The sequence below is a fragment of the Cupressus sempervirens genome, chromosome 7, assembly GCF_028749045.1.
Source record: "Cupressus sempervirens isolate cs-2001-9-10 chromosome 7, ASM2874904v1, whole genome shotgun sequence".
NCBI lineage: Eukaryota > Viridiplantae > Streptophyta > Pinopsida > Cupressales > Cupressaceae > Cupressus > Cupressus sempervirens.
This window is the reverse complement of record NC_143124.1, coordinates 257,018,661-257,035,174: the sequence shown is the minus strand read 5'-3', so window position 1 is coordinate 257,035,174 and position 16,514 is coordinate 257,018,661.

Below are 16,514 nucleotides of genomic sequence, written 5' to 3'. Positions count from 1 at the left end.
TCTACTATCACTAGACTACAAAAATCTCTACATCAACTACTCAAAAGTAGGTTGGGGCATGACTCCAAGCATACCTCTCAAGTACTGAAATGTGTCCTTTGCCAAAGGTTTTGTAAATATTTCTACTACCTTCTCCTTTGTGTTAACATAATCCAATCTAATCTCTTTCTTTGCAACTTTCTCTCTAAAAAAGTGACACTTGATAGATATATATGCTTTTTCTTTGAATGTAAAATTGGAGTTTTTTACATACTCACTATACTTGTATTGTCACAATATATGTTAATAGGCTCACTAAAATCAATCCCAATATATTTTAGCATTTTCTACATCTATATAATTTGAATACACCTATTTTTTGCTGCTACATATTCTGATTTTGTTGTACTCTATGAAATACAATCCTATTTCTTGCTTAGCTAGGAAACCAATCTTCCTCCCAAGAAAAATTCTCCACCACTAGTTCTTTCCTGTCATCTACACTTCTTTCTCAATCCACACCAGTGTATGCACATAGAGTAAAATCATTTGATCTATCATACCATAGTCCATAAAAAAGTGTACCCTTTAAATATATAAAAATTTCTTTTTACTATTACATAATGTGTCTCTTTAGGATCTTCCTAAAATCTTGCCATAATTGCAATTGTATTAGCTATATAAGGTCTAGTATGTGTAAAACATTGTAATCCACCAATCATAGATCTATACTTATTCTTCTCAATAGTAGGGGATTCATCTTTGCTAAACAATTTACATCTAGTTATCATAGGTGTTCCAACATTTTTATAAGTTTCCAAGCCAAATCTCTTTAATATGTCTTCAAGATACTTAGCTTGTGATATGAAAATATCATTATCATTATTTACAATATTCAATCCCAAGAAATAATTCATCTCACCAATCATACTCATTTCAAATTTATTCTTCATTTCTTCTAAAAATAACTTTATTCATCATTACCTCCAAAAATAAACTCATCCACAAAAAATACAATAGTCATTAATCCTTAATCATCTTTTCTTAGATACAAGTTACTATCAATATTACCCTTCACAAATCCCAAATTTTTTAAGTGTTTTCCCAGTCTTGCATACCAAGCTCTAGGTGCTTTTTTTAGTCCATATAATACCTTCTTCAATTTGTAGACCATATTATTCCAAAGATTTTGAAATATTTCACAGAAGGTGTATGTCCTAACCAAAGTTCATAAGGTTTCTTACTAGTGCCTTGTTTGATTTGTACTCTATTCATAATATACGCTACTGCATTTACCACTTCTCTCCAAAAGATCGTAGATACATTATTTTCAAATATCATTTCTCTTGCTTAGTCTATTACTATTCTATTTCTTCTTTTTTCTATCCCATTCCATTCAAGTATTTTAGGGGCTAAAGGTAGGGCAAGTCCTTCCTCAATCTTCTTGTCATCATCCATTTTTGTTTGACTACTACTGGCATAATCTCCACTTGTACTTTCATTCCTTGTAAACATAGGTTGAACACTTAATGAGCTAAAAGTAGTTTCAACTCTAGGAAATTATCCACTCTGTCTCATCCACACTTCTACTGAATGTAATCTCCCAAGAAGAGTCTCTCTTATAAAATTAGATGTTAAGAAAATAACTCGTTCTATCATTTATGCAACCTATCTATATGTAGGTGTCAATTTTTTCAATATTTTCCATACAACAACTTTAGATTTCTCTCCTCCACAAGTCTTAATTCTTGTCATAATCTCTTCTATTCTACCAAAGTAACTTCTTATAGATTAATATTCCATCATTTTAGCATCTTGAAATAAGTACATCCAATTTTGTAATCTAACCTTCTGAGGATGATTATCACGTTCAAAAGTACTTTGCAAATCTTTCCAAATTTCATGAGCAAGTCTTAAAGATTTTATTTGAGAAAATTCGCTTTTAGGAAGAGCTGATCACAATGCTTCTCTAACAAGCATATGGAACATCAATATGTCTTTCTGAGTTTCATCACAACCTTAAAGCTTTTCTTCTTCAATAAAATCCTTTATATTTTTTGTAATCAACCAATAACCCATACCCATGCATAGAAATTATGTCTTTATCTTCTCTTTCCAACTCTCATAGTTATCAAACTTCAAAATTTCTTTCCTGAATTGTGCCATAGATATCCTAAAGATTTTAAACTTTTTCTTCAAAGACTTGATAATCTAATACATTTTTTTATAAAATAAAGTCCACCAAGATAACTAACAGGTGGGGGTAGGTGGATGTGAAATTGTTATGCAATTATAACAACTCTTAATATCCTTATTAATTATGAAATATGTAAACAATAGATGCAATTACCATAGAAAGATAACCATATACAATAACACCAAATATGTTAATAGGTAAATGTAGGAGTTAAGAATCCAACTCTAGAAATGCGCCAAGATCACTTGCAATGCAAATAGCTTGCTGAAGAGAAACCTAGGGAGCAAAGAGCTTGAAGCAAATATCACACAAGAGAATATTTCACAATAGGAAATTATAATTGCTATGTGAATGGAATGAATTTACAATGAATGAGAGACCAAATAAAAAGGCCTCATGGAAGCTTTTTAAACAAGCTAGAAAGAGGTAGGAGATAAGGTTGACAACCAAGCACACATCCACAAGAGGTGGAAAAGATAAGCATGCTAAAAGGAACAAACTCCTGTGTTGTCAACAACTAACCTCAACTACATGCATTAACCTGAGCAAGCTTAAGTAAATAGAATAAATAATTAACAATTAATTAATTATTTAATTTAACACCCCCCCTTAAGTATAACTTAGGGGAATTCCTTAAGCTCACAAAATAAAGGAAAAAATGCAAAATGGGTCCCGACAACGAGGCCATTTAAGGTACCCAAGTACAATGCAACTAAATGCAACCTCTAAAAATGGAGAAAGAGGGACAACCACATGGGAAAAACCCTCCTCCAAAAAGAGGTAAAAACAACATGCTGAAAAAAAACATGAAGTGAAGGAAGGAAGGACTCAACCAATCCCCCCAAGCACAACTTCTGTAACCTCAAGCATAGACCGTAGCTGAAGATACCATGGGGATGCAAAAGGTTTAGTGAAGATATTTGAAACCTGATGGATGGTAGGAATGTACTCTAATGCAATAACACCATCCTAGATCAACTGATAGATGAAATGCATATGCAACAATCAAAATGGTAGCGAGTCAAGCTTGTAGATAGTAGAAATGAGTCCATCTTGTCATACCAAGCCCTAGGGGCTTGCTTGAGACCATACAATGAATGTCAAAGCCTACAAACCAAGGTGAGATCCTACAAAAAACTTGGAGACTGCTCCATATAAATCTCCTCAGTGATATCACCATGCAGGAAGGCACTTTTCACATCCATCTGATAAAATGACCAACCTTGTGAAGCTACGAGGGATAAGACAAGGCGAATAGAATTCCTCTTAGTGGCAGGGGCAAATATCTTAGAATAATCAACACCCTCAACTTGCAAAAAACCCTTCACAACAAGACAAACCTTATACTTATCAATGGAACCATCAACAACATACTTAGTGCGGTAAATCCACTTACAATGCACTAGTTTTCTCCCTTAGGAAGAGAACAAAGATCCCATGTGTGGTTCTTCATCAAAGAAGAATATTCCTCCTCCATTGCACTATCCCATTCTGAATGTCCTATCACCTCTATAAATGTCTGAGGATCAGTACTAACAATATGACTAAGTAGACTGGAACCCACAGTGTGAGAACGGGTCCGATGGGATGTGGATGGGTCACCAACTAGAGATCCTATAGCCTCAATAGTAGCTTGAGCCCATTTAGGCATTTGGGGAGGATCCTATGGTGGAGGTATATCAAGATCACCATGATGATCATCATCATCATCTGTGAAATCATCTAGAAATGAAGAGGGAGCAGTGGGAGCTGAAGGAGTTGTTGGAGGTGAGGAATGTACTACAGGTGGGCTCTCATCAAATTGGACATCCCATCAAAATAGGACCTCTCTAGAATCAAGATCAAATAACTTATAAGCCTTTACATCATCTTAGTAGGCAACAAAAATTAGTAGTCGGCTCTTTTGTGTCATAGCTTTCCTCTAAGCATCTAACACAAAAGCATATGCTGTAATCCCAAACATTCTAAATGATGACACATCAGGCTTGACATGGGACGAAGCCTCCTCAGGAGTCATATGTTGAAGTGCCTTATGAGGCATCCAATTTTGAATGTAGTTGGCACAATTGATTGACTCTGCCTAAAAACATGAATCCATGGACCTAGACTGAATCATGCAATTTTCCATCTCCTAAAGGGTTTTGTTCTTCCTCTCAGCCACACCATTCTGCTAAGGAGTGTAGGGCACTAAAAGTTGATGCTGAAGACCATGCTCAAAATAAAAATCTTTGAAATCCTAGTTCACATACTCCCCCGCATTGTCCGTGCATATCCACCGAATAGAAAGCCTAGACTACTCTACAAATGCCTTAAAAACTCAAAATGAGTTGAAGGCATCAGACTTATACTTAAGAAAGTACACCCATGTGCATCTGGAGAATTCATCAATAAATGTAAGCACATATCTAGCACCTAAAAAAGGAGTAGGAAATGACATGAGGTCACTATGAATCAACTCCAAAGGTGCTAAAGCACGAGTGGCTCATCTATGTGGAAAATAATCCCTATGTTTCTTGCCAAGTGCACATCCCTGACAAACACCATCTGGATAGGAAATTTGGGGAAGCCCAAGAACAAGTGCCTATGTGCTCATCTGTTGAAGATATCTGTAATTGACATGCCCTAAAATTTCATGCCAAACTCTACTTACTAAATCTACATGTGCAACTAAACATGAACATGTGTCATCAGAAGACTCAAATCCATCAAATTTGTAGAGGTGAGATGCAGAGTCAACACTCCCAGTGGCCACAATCATCTCTGGATCATGTAAGTCCCGAATAACCACGTCATGTGGTGAGAACTCAACTATCTTCCTAGAGCCAGAGTGACAAATTTGATAGATAGATAGAAGGTTCATTGAAATATCAGGAACACAAAGTACATCCTGTAGAGAGCCCCTGACCAAAGCAATAGTGCTAGAACCCAAAACTAAAAGTTGTGAAGAGTTCCCAACTATAATCTATGTGGTGGCACAAGGAGAAAGTAAGGTAAGAAACTTAGGAGTGTTTTTTATGTGGTGAGAAGCCCTGGAATCAAGAATCCATGAAGGTGCTAAAGTCGTAGCTCATGTAGAAAGAGCATGACCTTTCCCTACAGGTAGAGATAAAGACCAAGGAGCTAAAATCTGATGCTCCTTCATGGCTTCCTCTAAAGCCTCCAATCATTTTCAACACCTAGAAACTAAATGTCCATCTTTACCACAAAAACTACAGTTCTCACTCGATTTCTTCTTGGTCTTGGAGGCAGACTCACTCGACTTTGAAGAATCTTTACCCTTGGGAGGGTTTGTTGGAGGATTAGCTAGAGGCTTAGGATCAGATTTTGATGTGTCTTTCTTTGATTTTCCATTCTTCTTTGATTTCCCCTTATAATTTTGAGCAACCAATGCTTGGCTGGAAGAGCCAGAGGCATCCACTTGTTGGATCTTTGCCTATTCCCTAGTTAACCTATCATAGAATGTCTCAAATGTAGGAATCCTATGTCTATCTCTAAAGGCATCCATGGTGGAATAGAAAGTAGAAGAAAAAATCTGATACTGCCCCTTAAGCTTTGAGAGTATCAAGATATGCACTCATCATCAGTTTTGTTCTTCCCACATCCCTGTAAAACTACACGTAGGGAATTGAACTTCATTAGAAAGTTGTCAATGGTGGGAAAGTTGCTTGGTGACAAAGAAGTCAACTTTGCATCCAACTGAAGTGCCCAAAACTCATTCACCTAACCAAACAAAGTTTGGAATTTTTGCCAATAAGCCCGTGGAGTAGTCAAACCATCCAAGTGAAATAGTAGATTGTCTGAAATGTTGAGTGCAATCAATCCCATGGCTTCATCCATTTTGTTCCTGTGCTATAGAACCTCAAAAGGTCATGTAAGAATAGGTTGATTCTCATCTAGACAAGACCATAGACCTCTTGACATGAGAAGCCTTGTCATTTGTGCCTTCTAGGTGTGGTAGTTGTGTGGTGTGAGACGAGTCATAGATAGATCCGCCATTGAGAGAAAGAAGAAGATAGAAGTAGAAAGGTCTTAATTAAAGTAAATTATAGAAAAGAAAGACATCCCCCCACAAACATACAAGAATATCCCTCAAATACAACAAAAAAAACTATGGAAAGAAAAAAAATTGGAAAAGAACCTAGATTTGTTGATGCAGAATAGGAGGAAAAAAGAAGCCTCAACTTTGATGCCAAAAATGGGAGCACAAAAAAACTCAGAATCTAATGAAACTAGCACCAATATCTCCATCTCTGAGTCAGCTTTTTGATGCTTCTTTCAGATCAAAAAAAGACCTTCGTATGCTCAAGATGAGGCCAAAAAATTGACTACTGCTCCAAAATTGCACCTTGCTGGAAAATTACAAACACTATGTTAAATTTGATGCCCGTATGGCCATTAGAAGGTTGTCATCAAAAAATATCTGTCTGCTTAAAAGATGCTGTCGTATACCAAAAAGATGACATCAGCTGGGTTGGCTGATGGAATGATGTTAGCATCAGAAAGATGACATTAGCGTCAGAAAATGATGTCACACTACCTGAAGGTGATGTTAGTCACCGAAGGTGGTGTCTAAGCAATGACTATCGGTGGCGGCGGCAGCCAAGTTGAGAACCTAGTAGTGCTACTACCATAGGCCATGAGCTAGTGCCGGATGGGCGGAGTGGAGGTGCGAGTTGGGCAGAGTGGGCTTTGAGTGGTGCTACGGCCACGGAGAGGTGTTTGCCACCATCAAAGCGGGGCTTTGGAGGATGGTTGGTAGTCAACGGGTGGCCACTTGGTGGCACATTGGCACTACTATGGTGGCACACATTTTTTTAATTTTAATTTTTTTAATGCTCCTGTGTCCGTACGACAGCAACCAGGGGGCCCAATTTTTTTTTTCCAAAAATGCCCTATGTACAAAAATGAAAATTTTTATATGAATCTTGGCTATAAATGGCCTTTCAAATCCAATGGCAGTAGTCATTTGACCCCAAAGTGCTCCAAAAAATTGCTCTAACCCTGATTTGAAAAAAAATGCATAAACAAACTAGGGTTTGTGACTCCAAATTACGGCTTCAAAAATCCTTCAAACAAGAAGCAACAGGGAGGCTTTTATACCATGTAGGAGTTGAGAATCCAACTCTAGAAATGCGCCAAGATCACCTATAAAGCAAATAGCTTGCTAAAGAGAAACCTAGGGAGCAAAGAGCTTGAAGCAAATACTACAGAAGAGAATATTTCACAATAGGAAATTAGAATTGCTATGTGAATGGAACGAATTTACAATGAATGAGAGACCAAATAAAAAGGCCTCATGGAAGCTTGTAGAATAAGCTAGAAAGAGGTAGGAGATAAGGTTGACAACTAAGCACACATCCATAAGAGGTGGAAAAGATAAGTATGCTAAAGGGAAAAAACTCTCGTGTTGTTAACAACTAATCTCAACTACATGCATTAACCTAATTAAATTTAAGTAAATAGAATAAATATCTAAAAATCAATTAATTATTTATTCTAATCGTAAAACCCTGGTGGGGATGGTACCCAAAAAATGATGTATTAATATAAATGTTCCTTAAAAGGATAGATTCTATTAGGAGTTAGTAAAATATACTTAGTACATATGAGTCCTTGTTAGGAGACATTGAATCCCTATTAGGAGTTGTGCCAACCTTGTTAGGAGTTGAAAGGAAGACATAAGGACCCACTATCCAATTTTTTTTAGTAATATCCTCACTAAATAATATAAGTGTATATAAAAAATAGTCCAAAAACAACTTCTCTTTCCAAATAAAATTCCTTGTAAGTTCATTGTGCCTCAACTACACCAAATCCTTCTTTGGTCCAAAAGATATCCACTTGTATGTTCTCTCAATATAATAAAACATTTAATTGTATGTGCTAAATATGGGCCTTAGGAATCAACAACACACTTCAACATGATTATTCCATGATGAATTTCATCTAAGAATCAACATCAAATTGTTCATCCCAAAGAACCCATTCATATATATATATATATATATATATATATATATATATATATATATATATATATATATATATATATATATATATATATATATATATATATATATATATATATATATATATATATATATATATATATATATATATATATATATATATATATATATATATATATATATATATATATATATATATATATATATATATATATATATATATATATATATATATATATATATAACGTTCTATCTAGATGAGGTTTTAAGTTTTTCTTTCATAATCAAGAGTTAGTAACCAGACTAGTCTATGATCAAAGGATTTAATCTAGAATAAATGAAAATTTAAGCTATATGGATATGAAAGCTAATCTAAGAAGAATAAGAAAATATTAAGCTAAATGTATACATCTTTAAACTAGAATGAATAAATAATTTAAGTAATACAAGAGAGATTTGAATGTAAAAATATGAATACTCAAATTGAGAGAGCTTTGTTACTAATAAATTGCATCCTCCTGAATGAGAGACATAAGTTCTCTTTTTATAGAATCCTAGTCCAAAAAATGGTGGAGATTAAGTAAGATGAATAGTTCATATTTATGAGAGTTTAGTTTAACTGGAAAGTTTCCCTATGAGAGTTAGTCTCTTTGAGAGTTTGGAGGAGTTAACTATTTTCTTTTAGAGTGAACGAGTAGTTAATTGGTTTTGTTTCCTTTTCTGATTAGACTTAACCCAATATTTCCAATTCTAAATTGAAGAGAGGATTTTGGAGAGAATATTTGATTTATTAATTAAAAATGACCTCATAAATGCATATTCTCAATTATTTGAATAATTAAATTCAATAACTAAAATGGAGGTATTTACTTTATTTAATTCCTTTTATTCTTGTGTATTTAACTAAAGGGGTATTTTTAATTTAATCAAATGAACTAGGGCCTTTAATTAAATTAATAAGATCAATAGGATTTATTAGCTAAGCCAAGTCAATGTTTAGGAACTAAATATAGATATGTTCTTGTTGTAGATTAAGGGTTTTACTCTTTTGACACTCTAATCAAGTAGATGTTGGAAGATTGGCAAGATTTTTGGAAGATTGGAGAGATTGGTTTGATGATGGTATGTTACATTCATGATCGAGTTTTTCATTGATGTCAACATAATATGTTTGATGTCTTCTGTGGTATCTGACAGAAGAACAACATGAAGATTAAGTTGGTATGGATGGCTAGTTGAGCATGATAACCACCCAAGGTTATGAGAGATACTTTTAAGTATCTCGTATATGTAGTTAATATCGGAAGCAAAAAGGACAAGTCTAGAAGAAGTTATGTAATTTTTGGTGATGTCTATTTTGAGATAGACTTTACAGAGGCATGTTCTTGTAAACTTTTTATATCTCCTAGTAGAGTTGATATCTTGAGGATCAAGGTTGAGGACATGAAGAAGACATATTGAAGATGATGTGGTGAAGCTCACTTGTCATAATATTGTGTTTACAAACTGTTATTCAAGTTGCAAGGTGGAAGATTAAGGTTATCACTAAGTGTAACATGTTCTTAGTAAGGTCCTATAATAATTAATTAAGAAAGACTAATAGCTGACTTAGGAATTGTTTTATGGACTCAGTATAAAGGAAGGGCATTTTCTTTAATCATGATATGATGAATACAAATTGTGAATGTTCAAAAAGTAGCAAAGGGTGCAAAATGCGAAGTTGAGTAGAGTAGTGTGGAAGTGAAGGAAACTTCATTGCTAAGGTTTTACTGAGTGATCCAAAGTTTGATATTTGGATCTAAAATTTGTGACCTAGTCTACAAGATCTGATAGTGATTGGTCTAGTTGATAGGATAGAGGAAAGTACAAAGGAAAGAAGAAGATACTAGTAAATTACTCTTTTGAACAGTGAGCTCTTCTTGTAGTTGAAATTGTATGTTTGGGAGTGAGTAGTGGGCTCTTCTTGCATACATTATACCACAACTCCTAATAGGGTTGAGACAACTCCTAATAGGGTTGGAATCCCCTAACAGGGATTCAAAGTTCCCTAATAGGGACTCATTGCACTAAATGTTGTACTAGAATCCTAATAGGGTCCATCCTCTAATGAGGAATATTTATATTAGTACATCATCTTGTGGGCATCATTCCCACTAGGGTTTTCCCTCTGATCAAGGGTTTCCCTAGTCAATATATGTGGTGTAATTTTCTATGTGCATCTTTGTATGGTTGCTGTTTACTTTGGCTGAATGTTTAAGTTTATTTAAAGAAGATAGTTGTTATAATTATTGGATAACTAATTCACCCCCAACAACCCCCCCCGCTCTTAATTATCTTGGTGGACTATTTTTTCTAACGATAGAGTCAATCAAAAAAAGAAATGCATAGTAAATTGGAAATTTAATGATCAAGAAATACATGTTTTGAGACTAATACACCAAAATTGGTTTTAGGATATGAAGGTGCCAATTTTGGAGTATTACATTTTACCCTCTTTGAAATTATGTGTGAGTAGTGCATTGATTCAAAGAACTAAGATTGAAAGATTTAATCTAGAATAAATGAAAATTTAAGCTATATGGATCTGCAAGTTAATATAAGAAGAATAAGAAAATATTAAGCTAAATGTATGCATCTTTAAACTAGAATGAATAAATAATTTAAGTAATACAAGAGAGATTTGAATTTAAAAATACAAATACTCAAACTAAGAGAGCTTTGTTACTAATAAATTGCGTAGTCCTAAATGAGAGAAATAAGTTCTCTTTTTATAGAATCCTAGATCCAATCAATGGTGGAGATTAAGTAAGATGAATAATTCATATTTGATGAGAGTTTAGTTCAATTGGAAAGTTTCCTTATGAGAGAAAGTCTCTTTGAGAGTTTAGAGGAGTTAACTATTTTCTTTTAGAGTGAATGAGTAGTTAACTAGTTTTGTTTCCTTTTTTGATTAGACTTAACCCAATATTTGCAATCCTAAACTAAAGAGAGGATTTTGGAGAGAATATTTGATTTATTAATTAAGCATGACCTCATAAATGTATATTCTCAATTATTTGAATAATTAAATTCAATAATTAAAATGGGGGTATTTGATTTATTTAATTCCTTTTATTCATGTGTATTTAGCTAAAGAGGTATTTTTAATTTAATCAAATGCACTAGGGATTTTAATTAAATTAATAAGATGAATAGGATTTATTAGCTAAGCCAAGTCAATATTTAGGAATTAAATATAGATATGTTACTATTGTAGATTAAGGGTTTTATTCTTTTGATACTTTGGTCAAGTAGAGTCAATCAAAATAAGGAATGCATAGTGAATTGGGAATTTAATGATCAAGAAATATATGTTTTGAGACTAATGCACCAAAATTGGTTTTAGGACATCAAGGTGCCAATTTTGGGGTACTACATTTTCCCCTCTTTGAAATTATGTGTGAGTAGTGCATTGTTTCAAAGAATACTTTTATGTTTGAAGCATAGAACTAGAACTAATTTTGGCCTTGAGATTTATGGAACAAACACAATTAACTAGATTGTTAGGGTTATCTCCAAAACAAAGATTAACCCTGTAGAGTCTAGACAGAACACCTAGACATTGGTCCAAGAGAGCAAATTAGATTGTCACAATTCATAGGATTATCCACATAACAAGGCTCAATCCTTAAGGGAATAGATATAACATCTAGATACCTATCCATTGATTGAAACTAGACAAGACCAATCATAATTCATATGATTCTCCCTACAATGAGACTTAATCCATAGGAATCTAGGTAGAATGCCTAGATACCTTTCTATTGTAAGGTGATTGAAAGAGAGTTTAGGATTATCTCCAAAATGAAGCTGAATAATGTAGAGTCTAGATAGAACATCTAGATACTATTCCATAATGAGATGACAAGGCCTATCATGAGTTGTAGGATCATCTCCAAAACAAGGATTAACCCTTAGGATTGTAGGTAGAACAACCATATACTTGTCCACTGAGATATGATATAGACCATCATAAGCTTGGTTGAAGTAATTGATAGAAAGTTAGTAACCTAATTGATAGATAAGATATTAGAAGGTTGATGTGAGATGCCTAGAGCAGAGATGCCCCTAGATATTTGAGATCATTAGAGATAAATTGTGGGACACCCATTTTTGAAATGAGACATGAGTACTAGATATACCCCTTGTGATTGGATGCCCCTAGCAATGAGGACATTAATTTTTTATCAAATTTATTTGAAGATAAATTTGAAGCAAGATTTGATTGATGTAGTGATGTAATCATCCTGCCCCCTCGAGAGAAAAATCAAAATATGATATGTCAAAATAGTAATATAGAGTAATGGATTGAATATGATAATATGATCATGTTGGAAATATAGATAGGTAGGATGAGTTAGGTTTTTCATTTATGGAAACATATATCTGAGGGTGAGATGGAAAAATATATAGTTGAAGATTCTATAGTCAGAGATAGAAAATTGTCTAAGTGTTACATAGTTTCTCTAGGAGTGCAAAGATAGTTATTGTGAAAATTATAGAGATATTTGGCATGTGTAAAAATAAGGAAAGGCAGCACAGAGTGTCATGATGACATACCTAAGTGTGCAAATTAGTATAGATAGTACAAACAAAGTTATAGGTTAAATACTATTGTGGTTTCGCAACACACACCCCATTTTCATAGAAAATGGGGATCCCCTTTTTAAATTTTTTTTTATACTAGGCTACCAGTATAGAACCCTAGTCATTTTGGACCCTCCCATGGGTCTAGGTCAAACCCCAGTCTCTAACTAGAGAGGTCTAGGCAGTCAAAAATAGGAGAAAAAAAAAGGATTCCAAGCAGAAATGTTCATCTCTAATTAGGGGTGTACATGCACACCCCTTGGAGGAGGGAAAATGCACACCCTCTGGAGTTGCACTCTTGTCCATCCCCAAAGGTATGCATGTGTACCCCTCTTGAGTGTGCATCCCTGTTGGGTCTATATAAGACCTTGACCCCCTCACCTTCCGTTCACTTGCTCTCACTCTCATTCGAAGACCACACCTCCACACTCAGACTCCTTGTGCTACTCTGCTCCTCTTAGTCCCTTGCAACATAAAACACTAAGGTTAGCCACAATGAGGTGTACACATGTGCACCCCTTAGAGGTAAACATGTGTGAACTTTTGTGCCCAAAAAATAAACACAAAACAAAGAACTCCCCATTGCACAAAGGCAATGTGTATATGCGTAGTTGTGCACATGCACATGTGTATGCGTAAACCTTGCCTAGGTGCACAAGTGTGCAACTATGAAAAATAGCCATTTAAGGGCTATTAAAGCACACTAGCACACCTACAAGGGTCCACTAACTTGTGGAACATGCCATTCTATGGGGACAATATACATTTGGATTTTTTTTACACTAATTTTGACCTATTTTGATGATAGTCAGAGTCTTGTAGAGCCTTAATTTTGCATTTTGATAATGTAAGACTAATGATTCGCTCTTCTATGTAGATCAAATGGAATCCTCATCATATGCCATGGTAGAGAAAATGGAACCAAAATGAGTTGTGTTCAAATATCAAGGAACACCAAGGAAGTCATGATTCCAAGATGGACATGTAGAGATCAAAGACATAGAGTTGGGAAACATTAACTAGAATCCCTTCCTTACAATCTACAATAAGTGTAAAGAAAGGTGGCAATGGTCTCTACACTAATGCGGTTAGGGCTTGTAAACATAACATTACATTCTACATTAGTTTAATCTTTAGAATCGATAATGATACTAGGTGAACACTATGTGACCAAATAAAAGGTTATGAAGAGCATAACTAGAGAGATTGTCTTGGACCTTTTACCCCAAAACCTAGAGAAAGTGTTTCACCTTCCAAGGGTGGATCAATAATTATATATTTCATATGATGGGGTAGAGTGGCACTATAGGGAGAATGAGAAAGAGACAAAGGAACTTGTGTAGACCTCATTTCTAATTTACATGATACTTTTGGGCCAAAGAGTAGGCAAGGTGGATATGACAAGGGGCTGTTAGAATGTATAGTCCATGATTATAACTGAGAGGGTGGGGGGTTTGAATCACTTATGATGTAACTAATATATTAATTATTAATCTTAACAAATCTTAACCATGTGAGCATTATAATAAAAAATCATAAAAAAATACTCATGCACAATAACACTGGATATGTTAATTAGGTGTTGAGCTATCATTTTGTATGATGCTTAACGATAGGAAACCTTTCAAACTCATCTCTTGAAAAGCTAATCCAACTATCATCTCCAAGGTTTCGGGTGATCTTGTGACCTACTAAATTTTTCTTAGTTGAAGATAAATGTGAATGTTCATGAGGAGGCCTTTGTTGGTTCAAAAACTTTGGATAAGATGTTGAATCTACTTACTATCAAAAGAATAAAACACACAAAAAGAACTATATTTTTGTATTTTTCTATTTTTAATGAATGCAATCTAACAATGCAACTATATGAATTCCTAAATTAGCAAAGTGTTCATAAAAGAAAATAACAAAGGTAGGGTAACAAGAAGTTTAATAAAATAACATGGAAAGTAAATCCTATAGGACATAAACTACAAAAATAATGCATCAGCAAGTTTAGCTTTCAAAAAGATTGGTAGGTAACCAATGAAAGTAGGAGTAGTGCTTCCTTAATTCCACTGATACAATTTTTGATGGGGAATTTAGTAATCGTAAGATGTTTCAATTTTCATTAGATCAAAAGGCCATGAAAAGGTGTGCTCATGCGAGATTAAAAGCTATGCAAAAATAATATGATGATCTCTTCTCGAACTAAGTACGTTAGAAAAAATTATGAACTCATAGAAAACACTAGAATTAAAAGATTGCACAACCAAAAAGAATGCAATAAACTTTTGGCTCAATTACATCTAATGAACATACATTCACAAAATATAACACACTTAGGAAAGAATCACTACACTCCAAATGCGAGCATGAAAAATATATATATTGCAAAATAATGATGTCCTTGATTACATATTACAATCTAGAATTTATAAGAAATCTTCTCCTCAATTTGTGTTGAGAGTGAGAGAAATCTTTTTGCAATCATATGCTTTTAAACTAATTAAACAGATCTATTTATGTACAAAATATTTATCTAATTGGTGCTAAGTAGGACTCCATCCATTTTTATATCATTAATTGGATGCATAAGCCTTTACATGTCATAAAACAAAGAAAGCATGATAGAATAAGAAAGAGAATGCCTTCAGTTGATGTAGGAGTGACTGGAAGTGGCAAAAATGGAAGCTCCATCTTCACTAGGTGTCTGTAGGAGTTAAACTACTATCAGAATGCATTTTGGATGCATGGAAAGCTCTAATTTTGGAATTGAAAGTTAACTGTTAGTACACCTTTAAGTTCTTCAAAATCTTCTAGAACACTACTAAAAAAGTGCTAATACAGTGCAAGGTAGGAGTATCCCCAAAGTAGATGTCCTAGGCCCCAAAAATATAACCACATAGTGGAAACACAATAGCAAGAAACAAAAATACAAGATCTGATACCAAATTACAATAATTGTTCATAAAACATAACTAATTACATGCAATATGCTCAACTATAAGGCCTTTCAAGTTAGGGCCAAATACAAACAACAATTGGAAAATTAGTTTTGAAAGATCAAACAAGATCCAACTTATGAACCAATCTCAACTAGTCTAGAAACACAAATGGATAAGAATGCCAAGAAGAATCCACACTTGTACCCTCAGGTCCACCAAGAGATCCTCTACTTCCTAAGCCACAACTCTTGCTCTTCAAATTTGCATCTATCCTTCATTCCATCCCCTAACTGAATGACTAAAATAATCCATAACACCCCCACTTATACCAATCCAAGCCACAAGTTGGACTAGCAATTAAAAATTAAATAAAACTTAACATTAAATACTTAAAGAGCCACAAGTCAACCTGCAACAACAATTAAATGTCCAAAAATTGATATCTGAGAAAACTCACGATATCTCCTAACTCTGATTTAATTTGAACTCATGCTTCAAACTAAAGGTAGAAATTTAGGTACTCTACAACCCCTTAAGGGTGCAAAGGCTGATTTTCCATGGATAAGTGCGCATCCATCCTAAAAGTCAAGCATAGAAAATTGTCACACAAAACTGCCAAAAATTGGTACTCTGAGAGAATTACCATATCTCCCTACTTATAAGAAATAGAACTTGTACCTTTGACACAAGGAATTAATATAGGTCCTCTTCAATCCCTAAAGTGTATAGCCTCTCATTCATTGTGAAAAATTAGTTATATGGCTTGCAACAGACAACCAAAAACTAGAGAAAACACAGTTCCAACAACAAGGTAAA